The sequence below is a fragment of the Lissotriton vulgaris genome, chromosome 1_1 (assembly GCF_964263255.1).
Source record: "Lissotriton vulgaris chromosome 1_1, aLisVul1.2, whole genome shotgun sequence".
Lineage (NCBI taxonomy): Eukaryota > Metazoa > Chordata > Amphibia > Caudata > Salamandridae > Lissotriton > Lissotriton vulgaris.
This window is the reverse complement of record NC_141685.1, coordinates 633,003,840-633,024,120: the sequence shown is the minus strand read 5'-3', so window position 1 is coordinate 633,024,120 and position 20,281 is coordinate 633,003,840.

Sequence of the window (20,281 nt, the reverse complement as noted above, 5' to 3'; positions counted from 1 at the left end):
TTCCATGGACGAACAAGAATTAGCCAGGTCAGCCGTGCAATGGGCTGACAATTCTGAGAAATATGGTGATGATGCGTTAGCGCATACGTTTTTGAACCTGACACCGAGTGAACAGCGTTTAGCTGGTACATACATGATACAACACCTGCTCTTATTATATAGAAGTCAGCATTCTGATCCAGGCCCCTTGCCTGACATATTAATAGAACTGCTCATGAACAAATGGAGAGGTCTAGGTACCGATCTAATTAAAGTAATTCTAGAACACCGACACAGATATAACGCCTTCCTATGTCCACAGACCGAGTCAGCACATGTCATGGAAAGAAAAATGTATTACATGGACGGACAGAATCCGTTGCGAGAAGTGCACCCAGTACAGAACGCAGACAATACATTTAGACGTGTGTTTGTGTACACCCCCATAACTAAAATAGAACTATTGGAAATGAAAAAATTAGTACCTAGTCATGACAAAGATCCCGCAGGTTTCCACCGTGAAATAAAAGACATGATACTCATGGGTGATTATACTTATCCCGACATTATGAAAATATTGAAAGTATTACTGCCTCCCGGTATATACGAGAAACTCAAAGAAAAAGAGTGGGAGGTGGGAGACACAAAGATTGATTGGGCTGCATTAGAAAACGAAGAAAATACTAGAATTCCGGGCCAAGGGCTTGGAGACAAAGTTAAAGCATTACCCGGATTGTTAGTACAAGTGTTGCCACGTTTATTAAGTACTAAAAAGGAAGATTGGGGTGCAATTTCAGCTTGTAAACAGAAACCCGATGAAGATACCAGTGATTTCTACACCAGATTTGAAAAATGTTTTGGCATTAATAGTGGTCTGAAAGCAAGTAGCGAGTCATATCCACATCTTTTTGTAACGAAATTAGTCGAGAATTCACTGCCCCAGGTTAAGAATAGAGTATTGAAAGTCGAAAGCACCTGGCAAGCTAACACCCCTTCACAAATGTTACAAATGTTACAGTACCACCAGAATAGAATTAGAGAAGAACAAGAACATGAACAAAGACGTATGAAAGACACGAAAATGAAAATGTTAGTTGCTCAGTCAGTTCCCGCCGATGGTCATAAAAAGGGTGGGACCCAGCCTAGTAATTCGACAGCCCCTGTTAAAGGGACATGTAACTACTGTAAACAGCCAGGTCATTATGTAAACGATTGTGCCGTTCTGAAACACAATATCTCCACGGGTAAGACCAAGGAGAGACCGCGCGTACCTAGACAAGATCAGGCCCAGCAACAAGTACCACAGAATATACAACATATTCCGCCTATGCCAGCTTCATCACAAACTGTAGCCGTGCCACAACAACAGCCAATTACTGCAACACAGAACACAACACAACAGATGTACCAGTATGCACAAAATGATTATCCCGATTATCAACGATACACATGAAACAGCCTAGAGAGGGAATTTGGCTTGCCCCTTATTGAAGTTCCCGTAGATCAAGAGGGTCCTTATGTACACAGTCAGGTGTTAGGAAAAGACCGAAAGTTTTTAATTGACACAGGGGCAAGCAGGACCACAATCAGTCACAATGAGGTTCCAGGGGCACCCCTCTCAGGCTCACAGAATGTTTCCCTTGGATTTTCAGGAAAGCCGATTATTAATGAAGTATCACAGCCACTCCCCCTTGCAGTTGGTCCTTTGACACGGACTACAGATTTATTGCTCACAAAATCATGCCCGGAAAACTTATTAGGAATAAAGACACTAAAAGCTCTAGGAGCTATTATATGCTGTTCTCCGGAAGGAGTACGCTTATTTTTGCGAGATTTCAAAGGCCATTATGTATTAAGAGACATGGATCCCCGGTTACAGGATGTACCTGCACACTTGTGGGCACGAGGCCCCACTGATGTAGGTTGTATGCACATTACACCATATCGAGTCACACTCAAAGCAGGAGTGGTACTACCACGAATTCGACAATACAAGTTACCTCCAGATGCTGTAGTGGCTTTACTGAGAATTATTGACAAGCTCATTGCACAAGGAGTGGTTGTGGAAACCGACTCCAATGTATGTAATTCTCCTATCATCCCAGTTCTTAAACGTACTGATCCAAATGCACCACCTGTTTATCGATTAGTTATTGATTTACGCGAATTGAATAAATGCATTGTACCACAGTATCCTGTGATCCCAGATATCTCTTCATTACTGACAGCTATTGATTCAGAAGCGACGTTCTTTACTGTAATTGACCTCAAGAACGCCTTCTTCAGTGTCCCAATTGATCCAGAAAGCCAATACTTGTTCGGATTCAGTTTAAATGGACGATCTTTCAAATTTGCACGCGCACCTCAAGGATTCACAGAAAGCCCCAGCATCTATAGTCAAGCACTGAAAAGACAACTCGACAGTATTCACATGCCAGTTAACACTGCCCTACTCCAGTATGTCGATGATCTGCTGATCACCGCACGGAGCGAACCCGAATGTGAAAATGCATCACTGACAGTTCTGAATTTCCTGGCCGACAAGGGGCACAAGGTGTCCCCTTCGAAGCTGCAATTCTGTGTTCAGCAAGTTGTGTACCTGGGTCACTTGCTGTCCAAAGTGGGGAGACAGCTCACTCCTGACCGCATTCAGTTAATTGTAAACATGTCATCACCAAAGACACAAAAGGAGGTGCGGGCTTTCATAGGCCTCACCTCGTACTGCAGACAATGGATTCCCCAATATGCATTTCTAGCAAAGCCACTCATCCAGTTGACAACCCAGGAGGCAGCGACATCGACTGTCCTCCCTTGGACTCAGGAACATACACAAGCTTTTGAAAACTTAAAGAAAGCCTTATGCCAAGCACCTGTTTTAGCAACACCATGTTACAGTAAACCTTTTACACTTTTTGTCACAGAACGTGAAGGTACTGCCTTGTCAGTCCTCACCCAGGAACAAGCAGGTTCACACAAGCCGTGTGCTTACTTTTCTAGCACATTAGATCCAGTGGCTCAGGCTTTACCTGCGTGTTTGAAATCAGTGGCAGCGACAGCTTTAGCAATCAGACAGAGCGATGCCATAGTATTAGGGCATCAATTGACAGTACAAGTTCCACATTCCGTGGAAGTTCTTTTAAATCGTACACAGACCCAACACTTGACCATAGCAAGACTGACAGGTTATGAATTGACATTGTTTCAACCACACATAGAAATCAGACGCTGCAGCACATTGAATCCCGCCACACTGTTGCCATTAAATGGAGTAGATCCATTGGCACATGATTGTATTGAAGTCATTACTATTACAACAAAACCCAGACAGGACTTGACAGATGTCCCATTACCAGATCCAGACCTGACACTTTATGTGGATGGTTCATGTATGAGAACAGGTACAGGAGAATTAGTGGCAGCCTACGCAGTCACTACAGACACCGAAGTTATAGAAACAAATTGTATTGATACCCTGTCAGCTCAAGCAGCAGAGCTCATCGCTCTGACACAAGCATGTATTCAAGCCAAGAATAAGAGAGTCAACATATACACTGATTCACGTTATGCATTCGGAGTCGTTCACGACTTTGGAGTCCTCTGGCGAGAGAGAGGTTACTTAACTTCTCACGGTGCCAACATCCAACACGGTCCCCTTATTCAAGGTTTATTAGATGCAATACATCTACCTACTGCAATCTCTATCATGAAATGTAAGGCACATACAAAGGTTACCGACACGATCTCCCAGGGTAACGACCTGGCAGACCGAACAGCTAAGCAAACTGCTCAGAATCGAATGCATGCAACTGACTTGACAAAGACAATAGTTCCGACACCATTACACTGCATGACAGTCAGGGATCCCGCCCATGATGTAATCGACATACAGACACATGCCACACCAGACGAAATCAAGAAGTGGACTGAACTAGGAGGGATCCAAACAGATCAGGGATGGATGACGAAGGGAAAATCTACATGGTTTCTCCCCGACTCTATGGTTCAGGTCATCATTAACACGATACATAGTCCAGCACACCTAGGAGAAAAGGCAATGCTAGATAGCATTCAACACATATGGTACAACAAGAACTTACGAGCAGCAGCGAAACAAAAAGTGCGTACTTGCATGATTTGTTGTCAGTTTAATCCAGGTAAAAGCATCCCTGTAGAGCAAGGTGGATTTCAGCCTCCCGATCACCCTTTTGAAGTCCTCCAGATGGATTATATCCAGATGGACCGCTGCCGAGGATTCAAGTATGTCCTCGTAGTCGTATGTGCACTTTCCCGCTGGACAGAAGCATACCCAGTCCCAGATTATACTGCTCCGACAACAGCCAAGCAACTGGTTCGCAAGTTCTTCCCGCGGTACGGTTTGCCCCGTATCGTGTACTCAGATAATGGTCAGCCATTCTCATCCGAGCTTGTGAAACACATTACACTCCTGTTAGGCTATCAGTGGAAGTTCCACTGTGTCCGGCATCCCGAGGCAGCAGGTCTCGTGGAGCGTCATAATCAGACCCTAAAAATCCGACTTTCCAAAATCTGTAGAGAGAAGGGCGTTGACTGGATAGTTGCTTTGCCGGTAGCCCTCTTCTATATGAGGATGGTTGCACATTCTCGAACCGGGCTATCCCCGTATGAGGTGGTCTTTGGCAGGCCTCCGAATATGTGGGGGACGCCTGTTCCGCGAAAAATTACAGATGTTGACTGTATTATGCTGACAGATTACCTTGCCTCCTTGATGTCTGCACTACAATCTTGTCGTTCACAGGTAGCTGCAGCCTTTCCCGCCAACGCCGATGTGAAGCCCCACGAGGTGGTCCCGGGGGATTATGTCTTCGTGCGCAACTTCGATCGGAGAAGTCCGTTGGAGCCCCGCTGGCAAACCCCGAAATTGGTTCTTCTAACAACGAGGACAGCCGTCAAAGTAGAGGGCAGGAAGGGGTGGCTGCATTCCAGCCACGTAAAAAAGTTCCACGGACTCCCTTCGGACTTGGACTCTAAGCCCTGCCCTCCTACACAAACTGACTCAAAGCTCCCTTTGGTTGAGAAAACAGCCTCTGAAGAATATAGACTAAAATTACGATCTAGCAAGTCAGACAGTTTAATTGTTTAAGTCCTCCCCTAGGTGAATCGGTTAAATTAGTTTCTGACATGTATCCCCTAGATCGAGACAGAGAGAGAGATAGACAGAGAATACTCAAGAAACGTGCATATTGTAAATCACTCCGTAGTCACTGTATAGTGACATTATTAATTATGTTTTTTCTAAGTCTTCTGATTATTGCTGCTAGTATCTTGCTGCACATCTACTACCCTATCTTCAAGCATGTACAATCTGCTTATAACGTCACTGCCGAACATTCCTTTAGCGAGCTACCTCCACACGAACTCTCTTACAGACTTGCGCTGCGCAACAACACATTCATTAGTATGTTACATCACTCTCATCAGACTAACAATGCTACAAACTGTTGGATATGTGGCCGACTCCCTCCCTACCAGAAATACAAGGGAGTTCTGCCCCTTTTTCCGTATCCGTTCACTCACAATGGCTCCTGTGGGGCATGGTTTAGATTGATTAATTCCTTAGATTCTGACATTGCTGTTTACGATGGGAATTGGGTTTGGGGAAACCTGAACTCAGTTCTACTTAAAGTCTGTTACCCTGACAAGAAAGGACTTCCCACTAGAACGGGAACTGATCTAGAAAATGAAGTATATGGATTGGGAAATTACACAATCAACCTCATGATTCTTACTGTTGAATCCGAAACTGCACCAGTATTGCCTGCTATGTCAGTGTTACCAGTCAAGGGTGAATTATGTATCAGGAAAAATGGTTCCATACACTTAGGTCATAGTAAATGTACTACGGTGATCGAATTCAGTGATCAAGGCAAATCCACGTTCAGAGCTACACGTCATTCCTACTTTGTTTGTGGTCATATCGCATACATACGTTTGCCTCCAGATTGGGATGGTACCTGTTACATTGCATTTCTTCTGCCACCTGTTTTCCTAGCTCCTCCTGATTATCACAGAAATACCAATCTAGTAAACACTAGACTCCGAAGAGACCTCCCGATTGTCGATTATACTGAAACGGCATGGGAGCAATACACAGACTTCAATAAAGGTTTCTTCCCCTACTTAGGTGCTGTTTTTAACAGTAAACTGATACGCAAATTAACTAGAACCCTTGAAGCAGTAGTGAACGAAACTACTTCCGCTTTAGGCAACTTGACAGAGGAGCAGTCCGCCATGCGGGTTGTTGTTCTTCAAAATCGTCTCGTTATTGACGTCATCCTAGCCGATAGGGGTGGAGCTTGTAAGGTCATCGGGTCAAGTTGCTGTGTTTTCATTCCAGAAAACGCGCCAACGGTATATAAAGCTATAACACGTCTCCATAAAATTGCAAGTCTGATACATCAGAATCCAGGCACCTGGACTTGGTCCGGTTGGTTCTGGACAACGTTAACAGCTTGGGGATGGAAGATCCTATCCTTCCTAGGCATTGGCCTTCTCATAGTATTCAGTTGCTGCCTGTGTTTACAATGTGGGCCAGCGATTTGCGGCTTGTGCCCCACATCATGTATTCCGCATTCAAATTCCCATTCAAAACGTCAAAAGAAGAAAGAAGAGCAAATGATGTTACATGAACAGATTGATCGATTTATGCAGATCAATATATCATGAAGGGTCCGTAGGGGACAAGGAGGGAATGAGGTAATATAAATTTTATGATCGATTGTGTCCCCTATCTTAGACCCCACCGACTCCATGTACTAGCTTGAAGTGCATGTAACTTCCCTCCTGTGCTAGCTATGAAGACGCAAATACATTTGCGTCCAACGTTAACATGTCCTCTTTCAGATCCGCCATGAACGGATTGGATATTCAGTTCCTAAATATGCTATGCCAACGTCTTTTTGTGGTATATCTTACACGTTTTTCAGCTCTGGCGAAGTAGGCCTGAATTCTGCCACCGAGCCTCTTTTTCCTGCCTTCCGACTCTGAAAACCTCAGCCCCGGCTACCTCTGTGCCAGTGACCCCTGCCTTACTTCTGGCGCGGCTAACGGTGCTCGGCTCAGCCCGTTGCCTGCCAAGACTGCATTCAACCTTCGAATTATCTGCTCCACTCCTCTAAAATACATTCCTGTCTGGTGGATTCACGTCAACATCCTTCCAGCTGCAGAGCAAAGGGTTAGGCCTCACTGTCTCTATGCAAGTAATTCATGGCCCTGTTTCCATGGTAGGCCCATGCCCTCCCTCGCACCCCTCGCGTCTCATGCAGACACGTAGACGCTCATACACGCACTCATAGCCAGTATAGAATAGCCTCTTGTTCGAGAGACCTTTTCCCTCCAGATAATACAGTTCCTTAAACATGAGATATTAGATACGATTTGGGATTAGGTTGATCTGACATCCAGACATCCGTCTACACTTGTAGGGCTAAATGTCAAGTCCCCCTTCACCCCTCAGGTTACACGTACATTACACGTCATACTGCTGCGCGCGCATCTCTGCCATGTATTTCTGCTGACACTGCCGGATTCATTCATGGATCCGCCTATCTGTGACATCATGTTAAATGACGTTCTTGTTCACGCCTTCATGCACGCCTATTGTAACGCCTTTTTGTATTACGTATACGCATTCTTATCTCTCTTCTCAGCTGTTACGCCTCCTGCATATGCCTTTACTGTAATGCATTGACTATATATATGAATGCCTGTCAATAATGTATTGTCGCATACTTGCATATTCTCATATTACCATTGACTCTGTCTGTCAGTCCCTTCCCGAACCTATGTGGTGACGGAATGGTATGCCACCTTGGCTCGAGCCAATATGCTAATCACCCAATTCCTTTTATAGGAATAAAACCCTTTTGAGAAACCTCAAATATCACGGATTTTGCCTCTTATTTATTATGAGTTATTCTTATTGATTTTACCGCATAGAAATTAAGCACCGGTAATTAGAATTTACCACACACCTACAGAACAATATAACACTGTGTCAAAGCTGACCTCGCGGGCTGGGTTTGTCGATCTGTGTGATAGACGAGAGCCGCAGGACGACCTCACGTAGAGGCACTGTGTGGAGGATTGTGGAGTCGGGCTGTGTTGACATCAAGACCATAGCTACACCAGGGGAGGAAGAATCCGAAGACTGCCGACATCTGACCTGCCGTGGGTTCCCGGGACAGCTGGCGTAGGCTGAGATCCGAGAGCGTACAAACCGCACGGCAATACTTGACACAGCGGGAGAATGGGGAAGCCGGACACAAGACAACCTCAGCTCAATTTTGATAAAAAATCTAATAAATCGACTGAGACTGACGTGGGTCGGAGGTACCCCTGTGGAATATGTGACCGCTGGTCAACCACCAGAGGAAGATATCCGCTTGATGTTCCGAGACCTGAAAACCAGCCTACAAGGCATCGATTCCAAAATGGACACACTTGCGGAGCGCATGGATAGAATTACGCAACAAATGGATAAGCAAGAGGAACGAGTGAGCGTTTTGGAGACAAGAGTGACAGAGTCTGAGGAGGGAAAGACTGAACTGGAGAAGAAACTGAGAGGGACGGACAAAGTGCTGGCTGTGATTCAGCAAAAGAACGAGGATTTGGAATCGAGGAGGAACAATGTACACATCACAGGAATTGCCGAAACAACGAACATTCAGAACATGGAGCAGTATGTAGAAACCATGATGAAAGACCTTTTTGGGTCTGACCTGTCCCCAATGTTTCTGATCGAAAGAGCACACAGATCCCTGGGTCCTAGGCTATGGCCGGGAGTGCCGGCGAGGCCAATATTGGCGAGAGTACTCAACTAAAGAGACCAGGACACGATACTCCGCCGAGATCGAGAAAAGGGAGACATTCAATACCAAGGGAATAAGTTTGCAATGTATCCCGACTTTACACTACAGGTGCAAGCAGCCCGCAGAGAATTTATCGCCTGAAGAAAATATTTCAGCAGATCGGGACCAAATATGCACTGATATATCCAGTCAGGGTGCATATCCCAGGGCCTGGCAAACCAACCTTTTTTACTAGCGCTAAAGCAGCTCTGACATACATGAAACAATTGGCAAAGGATCACAGGCAGCAGAAGGAATTGGCTAACGGACAGTCGGAGGGCAGACTCAGTGACAATGATTGAACTATCTGAACTAGCACACGGATTACTGCCATCTATAGGACACCTGGATGCGTCCCTCGGCGCCGGAGGGCTCTCGCACAGCACGTTCCAGCAGCAGGCGTACAACACGTCTGGTGCTCCGTGAATAGGAATGCCGCAGCACACTAACATGAACTCACTAACATGCCTTACGTGGAACATCAGAGGCCTGAATGATCGCAGGAAAACGAGATTACTACACTCTTATCTCGCGAGGCATATGCTAGACATATTTTTTTTACAGGAAACACATTTGACAAGCGCGTCAGCAGGAAGACTTAAGAACAAGAGATGGGAGGTGGTGGTGGAGGCCGGTTATTCCAATTACTCAACGAGGGTGGCGATACTCATACGAAAAGGACTGCACTGGCGCACTCACAACACAATAGTGGACAAAGAGGCTAGATACATAATACTGCGAGGAGAATTGTGTCACACCCCGGTAGCACTGATTAATAGCTATGGCCCGAACACAGATAGTCCAGATTTCTTTTATCACCTAGGGCAGAAGATACAGGCATTAGAGCACACTGCAGTACTGTGGGGGGGAGACTTTAACGTAGTCCTGTCAACACTGGCAGACAGACAGGGTTCTTCCCGTGCACATCTCCCATAATGTACCATCCAATTTCCTGCTCAAACTAGCTGAAATATGCCTCAAGTACAATTTCTTCACTTTCAATAACGTACAGTACCTACAAATAATGGGAACCGCGATGGGTTGTCCGTTTGCGCCGGAGATGGCTATTATGTACATGGCGTTATATGAAGAACAGTGGATCTATAATAATAACCCTTACGACGGCCATATTAAAATATGGCGTCGTTATATAGATGACGTTTTTATGCTATGGAGAGGAAGTGAAGAACACCTACATGAATTTGCAACCTGGATAAACAACAGGAACCCCAACATCAAGTTCACACTGTCCCATAACAAAAAAAAAATTAATTTCCTGGACCTGATGATAAAACAAGAAGATGGTCAAATCCATACTTCACTGTACACAAAGGAAACCGACAGGAACACTTTTCTACATTTCAAAAGTTTCCATCAACGCAACCTGAGAGAAAACCTACCTCTAAGCCAGTTCTTTAGACTCAGGCAAAATTGCTCCAAAAAAGAGGATTATTTTATCAACGCTAAAGAACTCTCAAGAAAGTTGGAAGAAAGGATGTACCCCAAAAAATTACTAAAAAGAGCGATGAAAAGAGCCTGGTTCTTCCCACGTGAGTCTCTCCTCACCCCAAAAGAAAGAAATAAAGAAACACCTCTGGTCTGTGTCACTACATTCTCTGGGGCCACAAGCGATATTCAGAAAATTGTCTGCAAGAATTGGAACACAGTGAAAGGCCTGAAACCTCTCGAAAGTTTACCAATCTTTGCCTTAAAGAGAAATGGCAACATAAAAAATATGTTGGTGAAAGCCGACACCCATATCCCAAGACAAGAGATGTCGTTAAGGTCCATGTTGAGCCTACCACCCATCCAAGGCCATAGAAAATGCGGTAACTGTGTTTCATGTGACAGCACCTTAGAAGGAACAAAGTTCGTATACGGAAATAAATATATACGCCATGACGAATTTACCAACTGTAACACGCATAATGTCATTTACTGTATGATATGTCCATGCGCACTGGCATATATTGGAAAAAACGAGCCAACCTGTTAAAGCTCGAATCTCACAACACCGTTCACGAATTCGGTGCAAAACCCCCAATGCACCCATGGTAACACACTGTTCGGAGAAGGGCCACAGACCAGAAGATCTAAAATGGACTGTCTTGAGACATATTAAAGGCAAAAATAGAGAAAACACACTATCCAGATTGGAAGCCAAAACTATCCTGTACCTGGGGACAATGAACAACGGACTAAATGAAATGTCAGAATTGACAAATTACAGTTAACCAAACCAACATCAGTATGTGTTCCCGACTTTTCAACATCCAGTAAATAAAGCGGAGCTCATTGGCCGTAACGAACCAGCGAAGAATATCCCCCCAAGGCAAGATCAACATTACCGCGTTGCCCAGCAACCCTTCTCCAACCAGCAAGCACGCCCCACGTAACACCACCGGAAAGAATCACCCAATCACAATGAAGCTAGCTAGCTCCAATCACCCCCGCCTATCTTCGAAAAAGTGATTCAACCCCGCATCCTGCACGCAGATGCCGACAAAGCCGGAAGCAAGACAGAAATAATCCATGATACCGGAGAAGCCAAGTAGAAGGTACGAAATGAGACTACTCGCCGTCTAACACCATGAATGCAAGATGCCCTCGCTCCCCGAAAAAGATAGCATTACGCGAGCAGAGTCCCTTAAATATTAGCGCTACAGGGACGCTTCTTGACATTTAACATGGGTGTGACCCGCCTCTAAGGACGCCACCCTTTAGAAACACGGAGAACAGTGTTCAGACAATATAAGACTGAAAAACCAACCCTAATATATTTAGAACACAGACCCATGGAGAGACAAGGAAGAACAGAAAAAATAACAAGCAGTTACACCCCAACTTGCCGATTTGTTTCCACACAGATAAAGACAAGATAGCGACCAAAGACAACCCAGGAACCCAAAAGTGGGAGAATCGAATCCACCGCAATGGAAAAAGAAAACCAAGGGTACGTGATCACATAACCCCTCTAAAAGCACACTCAGTTGAGTCAAAGTTAAGCACACACATATACTGAACCAGTACTATTACCATTTTAGTTGATGTCCTACAGCCAAGTAAACAGCCCTGATGAAGACCGCACACCAAAAGTTTACCCTGTCCTAACCAAAGACGGTCGAAACGCGTTGGCACGAACAGTGGATTGGAGATATTTATGCTCTCTGACTACATATACAGACAGTTATAAATGATGAACAATAGACTTTTTGAGAGAGCATAATTGTATATAGTAATCCCCTCCTACACTATTTAGAACTAGAGATATAGTTCTAAACTGAGGGACAAAAAAACTTAACTCCTCAGTTAGCGAACTCTTGAATGTACATAGTAGGACCTATTGGATGACATTAATGCTTCTTTGAACGGTTTGACTTGATCAATCAAATGTAAATGTACATAATGATTTAATCAGCTGCATGTAAAGTGTATATATGTTTTGTGTATAGTTGAATGTTTTGTGATGTAAAAACATATTTTGTGTTTTGAAAACAATATATGATTTGCAATAAGGAGAGCCTTTGAAATGAATGTAGATACCAATATATAATAAGAAACACAAAGAAAAGATAAATGTGAAATAGCGACTACTGTGGAAAAAGTAATTTGTGTGATCTATGGTGTCAGAGGTATTTCTTGCTTTGAAATCATCTCCCGAAGGCGGCAGATGACCTTCGACTGGTCGACTCCTGGAGAGCCATGCACCCATAAGTGAGAGCAGGGACCTGTGTTACACACCATCGGAAAACATGGTCACACCTGGACTACTGGCTGGTCTCCAAAGACCTTCACACCTGGCTGACTGACGCCACACACCTCTCTCGCACCTTTTCGGATTATGTGACGGCCATACTACGCACACCTCCTGCATATGTTAAGCCATTAGCTTGGAGATTTCCATCAGGGGCCCTTTTGGACCTAGTCTTTCATTCGGAGTTACGTAGCAAGATCACAGAATACTTCACGCTGAATGAGGGCACAGGGGACTTGCCGGGTTTGCTCTGGGAGGCCTTTATGGCGGTTATAAGAGGCAACTGCATAGTGCTTAAAACAGGGGTACTGAAGGATATTCGTAATGCACTCAGCAGGCTTAAAAGTGAAATCAGGGAGCAAGAACAGTTGCAACTGCAAAGAATGTCACCTGAGATTACAGCAAAGATAAGATCTAAACTAACAGAATTCCAGGATGAGGCAGAAAGGGAGACAGCATATCTCAACAAACATGCTCAGGCCAGACGATACGGTGAGAGTGATAGACTGGGTAAAACACTGGCTGGACTGCTTAGCACACCTAGGGGGTTGACTTATATAACTGAGCTACACACGAACAGTGGGGAAATAGCCAGAACGCCACCTGAGATATTGAGTGAAATGTCCCTGTATTACAAGCGATTATATACATCCAAAACAGGTCTGTCGCAGGCGGACTTAGCTAAATATCTGGATGACATAGGGCTGGCCTGGTTGGTTGTATGACGTTTCAAGGCATGCTTTTAACACGCATGCCTTTACAACACAGGTATTACAACGCAAGTTGTTACAACAACTTGAGTTGGGGGTGCTGGATAGTGGAATAGTTTAATTTTCTATTCCAACTCCAGTCCCCGTGGATAGTAGGGAAGGTTTTTGGATAGAAAATTAAACTATTCCCTATCCAACAGCGCCCGCAAGCGAAAGTCATTGTAACGACTTTCGTTCTAATTCCTGCGTTGTAATGGTAGTGCGTGGTAAAAGTTTCGTTGTAAACGAGGTTCCCCGGCCTGGTTTAATGATGGTGCCCGGCAATACATGGAGCTACCTATTACCACCGAGGATTGTAAGCAAGTCATAAATATTATACCTACAGGTAAATCTCCGGGGCGGATGGCTTAACAGCGGCATTTTGCAAGGAATATGCAGATATTCTGGCCCCCAGATTACTACAAGTATATATGGAGGCAATGGGGACTGGAGTGCTCCCTCCGACGCTTCATGAAGCCACTATTATAATCATACTAAAGCCGGAGAAGGACCCGACAGAGCCGGATTCGTACCGCCCACTGTCTTCGATAAACCTAGATGCAAAAATTTACGCCATGCTACTGCAAATAGGCTACAGCCTATGCTGCCACAGATAGCTTTGTCAGACCAGTCTATATCTCCACTGCCCACAACCTAAGAACTATCTTTGGCGTGCTTCACTACCTGGCCCCCATGTACAGGCCTCAGCTGCACTCTTGGACATTACAAAAGCGTTTGACTCCCTGGAGTGGAAGTTCCTCTTCATTTAGTTGACACTCCTGGGATTTAGCCCCGTGTTAATCAAACAGATCCAGGGGCATATTATCAAGCCTGTGCGCTAAAATTATCGCCGCTTTATCGGCCGAAAACGGCCGATAAAGTGGCGATAATGGGCTTGATAATATGCTCTATGGAATTCTAATCGAAGCACATGTTAGATGTGAAGACATCTAACATGGGCTTCGATTGGAATTCCACAGAGCATATTATCAAGCCCATTATCGCCGCTTTATCGGCCGTTTTCGGCCGATAAAGCGGCGATAATTTTAGCGCACAGGCTTGATAATATGCCCCCCAGTTTTTATATACAAATCCGACAGCGAGAGTTAAGATAAATGGGCAGATTTCTGGGTCATTCACCATCACTAGGGGGACAAGGCAGGGCTGCCCACTCTCGCCATTGTTGTATGTTATATCCACAGAACCGCTTGCAGCCAAGCTCCGTCAACATCACGCATAGAAAAGTAATGGATTCACGACTAGGGGCATTTTAATCTCACTGTACGCTGATGATATGACTATATACATGACTAACCTCAGAGACAATTTTGATGTATTGATTAGGGAACTAATACGATATGGTGGCCTGACAGGAATCCAGATTGACTGGAAGAAATCTGTGATGCTTACAATCACTGATGCCACAATCCCGTTCGATTCCGAATTCCCAATACAATGGGCAGAAGGAGAGAAAAGATATTTGGGTATTCGAATAAGTAGATCTTTGCAAGAAATATGGATGGCCAACTACGGTAGGGCAATGGACTGGCTGGAGAGTAAACTACCCAGATGGAAAGGGTCTTCCATTATCTTTGAATGGGCGAATAGCCATTGCTAAAATGGTAATACTGTCCAAATTTATTCGTGAATATTCCTATGCCGCTGCTGAATGTTAATTTTTTTAAGAGACTAAGGTTAAACATACTGGATCTGGTGTGGGCGGGCAAGCAACCCCGGATTTCATGGAATGTATTGACTTTGCCATTCACACACGGAGGACTAGGTGAGCCTAATTTTGAGTTGTATGCCTACAGTGCACAGGCGCAGTTCCTGCATTTTTGGCATCATCCTACACCGTACCAACCACATGTGGCAATCGAAATAGACATAATTGCACCACTCCCACTTAACACAGCCCTTTATAAACCATATAAACATCCACAACAGGAAATTGACACAGTAGAAGCGGTGAGGTGGGCATGGTAGGGAATAGCGAAGAGAGGGCGACAGGAGGTACTTTATGCACACTCTATGCCCTTAGGTGAAAACCCCCTACTGAGTCCTTTATTAGACAAAGCAATTACACTAAGGGCTAAGTCACACAAACTTGAGACAGCAAGCGACCTCTTTCCAGATGGCGAGTTTCTGTCAATAACAAAGATGTGCGAGCCGCAGACGCCCACTGCGCAAGATATGCTTTTATATTACCAGATCAGAGCAGCATGCAGATCAAGATACAGAGAATTTCTGGGTGAGACTCCCACCCTGCCTGCCCTGGAGAATGTCTTATCCAACCCATCACCCAGAAAACCTATCACACGTATTTTTAGCATCACGCAGGGAGACTCTCCAATCGCCTATACCACTTCCACAGCGGAATGGGAACATGAGGCTGATTTCACATTCACTGACAAACAGTGGCAGTTCTGTTGCTCTCAGCTGGAACATCTTTCGCAGAATTACAGATTACGACTAATACATTTTAATTTTCTGCATAGATTGTAGCGCACACCAGCACAGCTGCATCATATGGGCTTATACCCAGATGCGGGTTGCTGGAGATGCAGAGATCAAATCGCAACACATTTACACATCTGGTTTGGGATTGTGGACCTTTGGCGCAATATTGAGCAAACATCTTCAGACACATAGGACACATGAATAATGCCTCAATACCAGCGACACTGATGATGGCACTACTGGGGTATGTGCAGGAAATTCCCAAAGAACACCGAAAACTTGTAGCCATGATGTTGTTGCTGGCAAAAAGACAGGTGGCTACAATTGCTGAATGGGTTGGGGCAGTCACATATTGCAAGGATCAATTATCCGTATTTTAGGAACTAATGAAAAGTAGATGTAGGCCGCTGGACATCTGGGAACTTTTTACTGATTGGCTGTGACGGGGAGGAATAAACCTTCAGAGGGACTAGTGATAAATGTGGCAGCTAGCTGAGCCTGTATGGTGGGGCACTGAGGGCGATATGAACATAGCGAGTGTACCATTGAGCATCGACTGACTGGGATGTAGAGCGTTTAACGTGAGCAGGCAGACGAATCGTATACGACATGGCAGACTGAGTTGCATACACTGGGAGAGGTTTGCCTCTTGTTGGATAAAATGGCAGTTGGGGGGGTGGGCATTTCGGGTTGGTTTACTATTCTGATGTGATTGACTATGTTGAAGATTGCTTTTCATGATAAGATGCATACTGGTAGAACTTCGCTGCCTGCCCTTTGTGTTGAAGGCTAAAAAGCTGTGTATCTTCATCAATATAGATAAGCAGCCGTCCTCAGGGTTGTAGGCAGATGGCAATGTAATCTGAGCAGTATGTAATAAAAAAAAATTAAAAAATGTAATTAAAATAAAAAGATGGGCGTACAATCTTCTACACGCAGATCAAGGCACTTTGAGATTCTTACTAAAAAACAGACATTCAAGACCGGATCTACAAAATATACTCTAGGCCAGAACTTGATGATTGCTCTTAAATTATCTAATTGCACAACTGAACTCTTGAATTCATGGACTCCTGCCCAATTGAAAGCTCTTTTTGAAACATCTGACGCCAAGGATCAGTTATGATCTGGACATTTTGCACTGTTCCAAATTACATTTTATGAACATTATGCAGAAGTCATTTTATACAAACAGGCTTAACAATATATCTGTTTCTCCTTAAGGCATGGAATTCGGCGGTGTATGATTGCGGCTTGGGTTACTCCCTTTTAAATCACTGGCTTCTAAATGGTCCCATAAAGAACAGGTTACCAGCAATTGTGATCTCTGTAATGGTGGCTTGCAAAATTTGAAGCATGTATTGCCCATAGTTAAGGCAAGAAGGCGCTACTTAAAACCAATACAATTTAGATATAATACTGAATCTGTGCAACATTTGATCACACTTTTACACTCTCCCCAGATAAATTTGTATGTCATAATTTGTATACATTTCTAAAATCCTTTTTAAAAATCTATATTCTCAGTAGAGAACTAAATCAAATAAATTGAAACTTGAAACTTGCACCAGTGTTATGTAACTTTACAGTAGAAGTGGGCATATTTTTACCAATCGTTAAAGGACATTCGCACCAACCATAAAGATAGTTATTGAGGACTGAATTCCTTTGTCAACAAGGCAGAGAAATTTAGGGAATTTACTGTTTTTACATGGGTGAAAATTCGGAATGTCGTCTTTGCAGATGTTACGTCACCTGGTATGCTGTTGTTGATGATTAATTTCTGAAAAAAGTTGTCCCTCCTCCCATGATGGACAGGTAATCCAACTGAAGGAAATATTAATCAGTTACATTTTGACAGGGTGACTGTCACATCAAAGCATAGAGGATCTCAGACTATGCTGTTTTAGTTAGTCGTTGCCAACTGGGCTGCTCGAGAAGACAGTGGGCTAATTCGGAATTCATGTTTTGGCTCCACACCTCATCTGCTGGACCAAATGTTGCCCACATATATGCCCCATAAAAATTACATCGAATGGATGTGAAGAACTTAATTTGTTGTTGGTCGCACAAGGGTAAAGGTCAGTTTTGTTCATTTGTATTACTTCCCTGTTAATCTGTTTTACTCTGTCTCGTTGTCAGATCATTCTTTTTATTGAAATCGGTGCATTACTCTCCATTCTTCCCTGTCACTATTTTCCCTGTCACTATCTCATTTGCTATCTTTGGGGGTATTAGAACAACCTGTGGAGCTTAGTGCCCTAAATGATGCACTATCCTATGGTGCGATAAGAGAAAGGACACCTGAGTCCAGAAACCCAACTCTCGATGCTGGAACCAATATAGGCAAGGAAGGAGCCCTGGGAGAACTGATGATTGTATAAAAATCTTGTCAAAGAACGTGGCTGGGCTGAAAAGTAAATTACCGTTGCCCGAGTGGGGTTCCTTCATGGCTTTGCACAATATTTGTTTAATGCAGGAAACTTGAGCACCTGAGGAGAGTGCAATGCCAGGTTTTGCCGCCGTTGACATCTTGGCAACAAGGAGGCGCCAGGGGGTGCTTCTTAAGCAGACCAGGGCTTCCGCAGCGCGGGTCCCTTTAACACCTTGTCACTCTGATTTGTCCTGCCAGAAAACAGTCAGAGGGGACCGGCACTTCTGCTCCCTGACCCTTGATGTTCCCATCAACGAGCTGATAGCAATGCCAGAGCACAGGACCTCACTTCCCGGCTTTCTGTTGTTGGCGCCCGCAAACCATGTCACCAAGAAGTGCCAGTAGGCACTTCTTAAGCGGACCAGGGCTCCCGCAGCGTGGGACAACTGAGATCCCCCCCCCAACCAGTGGTTCACAAAGGGAATCGAGCACTAAAATTACAACAGCTAATCAATAGATTAGTCATAGGAGGAACACAACGGAAGCAAGTGGAGGAGTTAAGTCTAAGACTACAAACAGGGAGGCTACTAAGAAACAAGCCGTACCACTGACCCAGGTTTCCAACAGTGAGAATATGGTGTCCCCCCACCTAGCATTAATCTTCCGCCAGCATGTGCCCTTTATTTCGCCATAATTACAGGCATCCTTCCAATTGCCCAAAACACTAGAGAATCTCAGCTTGACCTCAGGAACAAATGTTTATTTTGGCTCTCAAGGTTTAAGCATTTTGAGTATGTCCGTGCAGGGGAGATAATCATGGTCCCCAGAGTAGGCTGGCTCAAAAAACTAAGGCAGGGGAGTGCGTTGTGATTAACTTTAACAACCCCAATACCATAAGCAGATTGCAATCTACCCTCAATGCAGGGCATCACACACCCACAGGAATAAGTATTCCTTCATTGGATTATTTCTACCCCCAAACAAACTCCGACCATAGAGACAATGCACTTCCGTTAATCCATCCCGTGGGCCCTGGTCCCCGTATGGAAGTAAGGTTGAGTAACCCTATCAGGCGCCCTCTGTATAATATTGCAGTAAGCAATAGATATGAAAATCTGGAAGAGGTCGACTGACTAGGAAGGGTTACCTTACTGGCGACATTTGTGAGAAACAACACCCGAACAATTTATTAAACAAGAGTGTTCTAAGAGAGGTGCAAATGGAGCTAGTGGTGGGGTATTAGACAATTGGCATAGCACACAATCGGGTGGCCAACTAAGTAGGGGGCCTGTTCCCATCCTTCTAGAAACCCATTTGAGCTATACTGATATGAGAGCACCCAGTGTAGTACTTGCAAAACAAGCCGGGGTCCATCAGGTTGTATGTCCCTCCCCCCATTCCTTCTCCCGGGAGGCACTAATAGGGATAGGATTGAGAAGCAACGATCTACAAATTCTATTGTGGAATCTAGCAGGACAGAAAAATAAATTAATATGTCCAGACTGGGGGTCTTTTGTGGACAATCAAGATATTTGCCGATTCCAAGAGACCTGGGCCTGTGAAAAACATCAGAGTGTAGGCTTTGCGCCATTCAACATCTTGGCTACTAAGGGGAGGGAGGATGCGCCCGTTTGGTGGACTTAGGATCTTGGTGGGCACGCATCTCGGGTGCAAAGCAGAGCAGCTGGTAACTCCTGTTAAGGACATTTAATGTGTTCTGCTGACATTCGCCGACAAGAAGAAAATTGCCCTAATTATTGTCTATTCTAGGCCTGTGATTAATAGACTAGAATCTGCCACCATAAACCATCTTGGCCACTATATCCCAAACCTGGATCCAGAAATGTTGATGATTATAGGAGGTGACTTTAATTGTCAATTCAAACCTCTAAATGACAATTCCCAGGAGGTTGCCTCAGAAGAAGACCTTTACTGGTCAATCCCTTGCCCCAATCAATGTCTGGTCCCCTTTAGCCATGCAAATCTACCAATTTACTCTGTCCCATTCATTAAGGGCTTGCAATGGGAGGACAAAGTCTGACCTTCCTCGTAAATTCACATTCAATCGCGATGGTCAGCT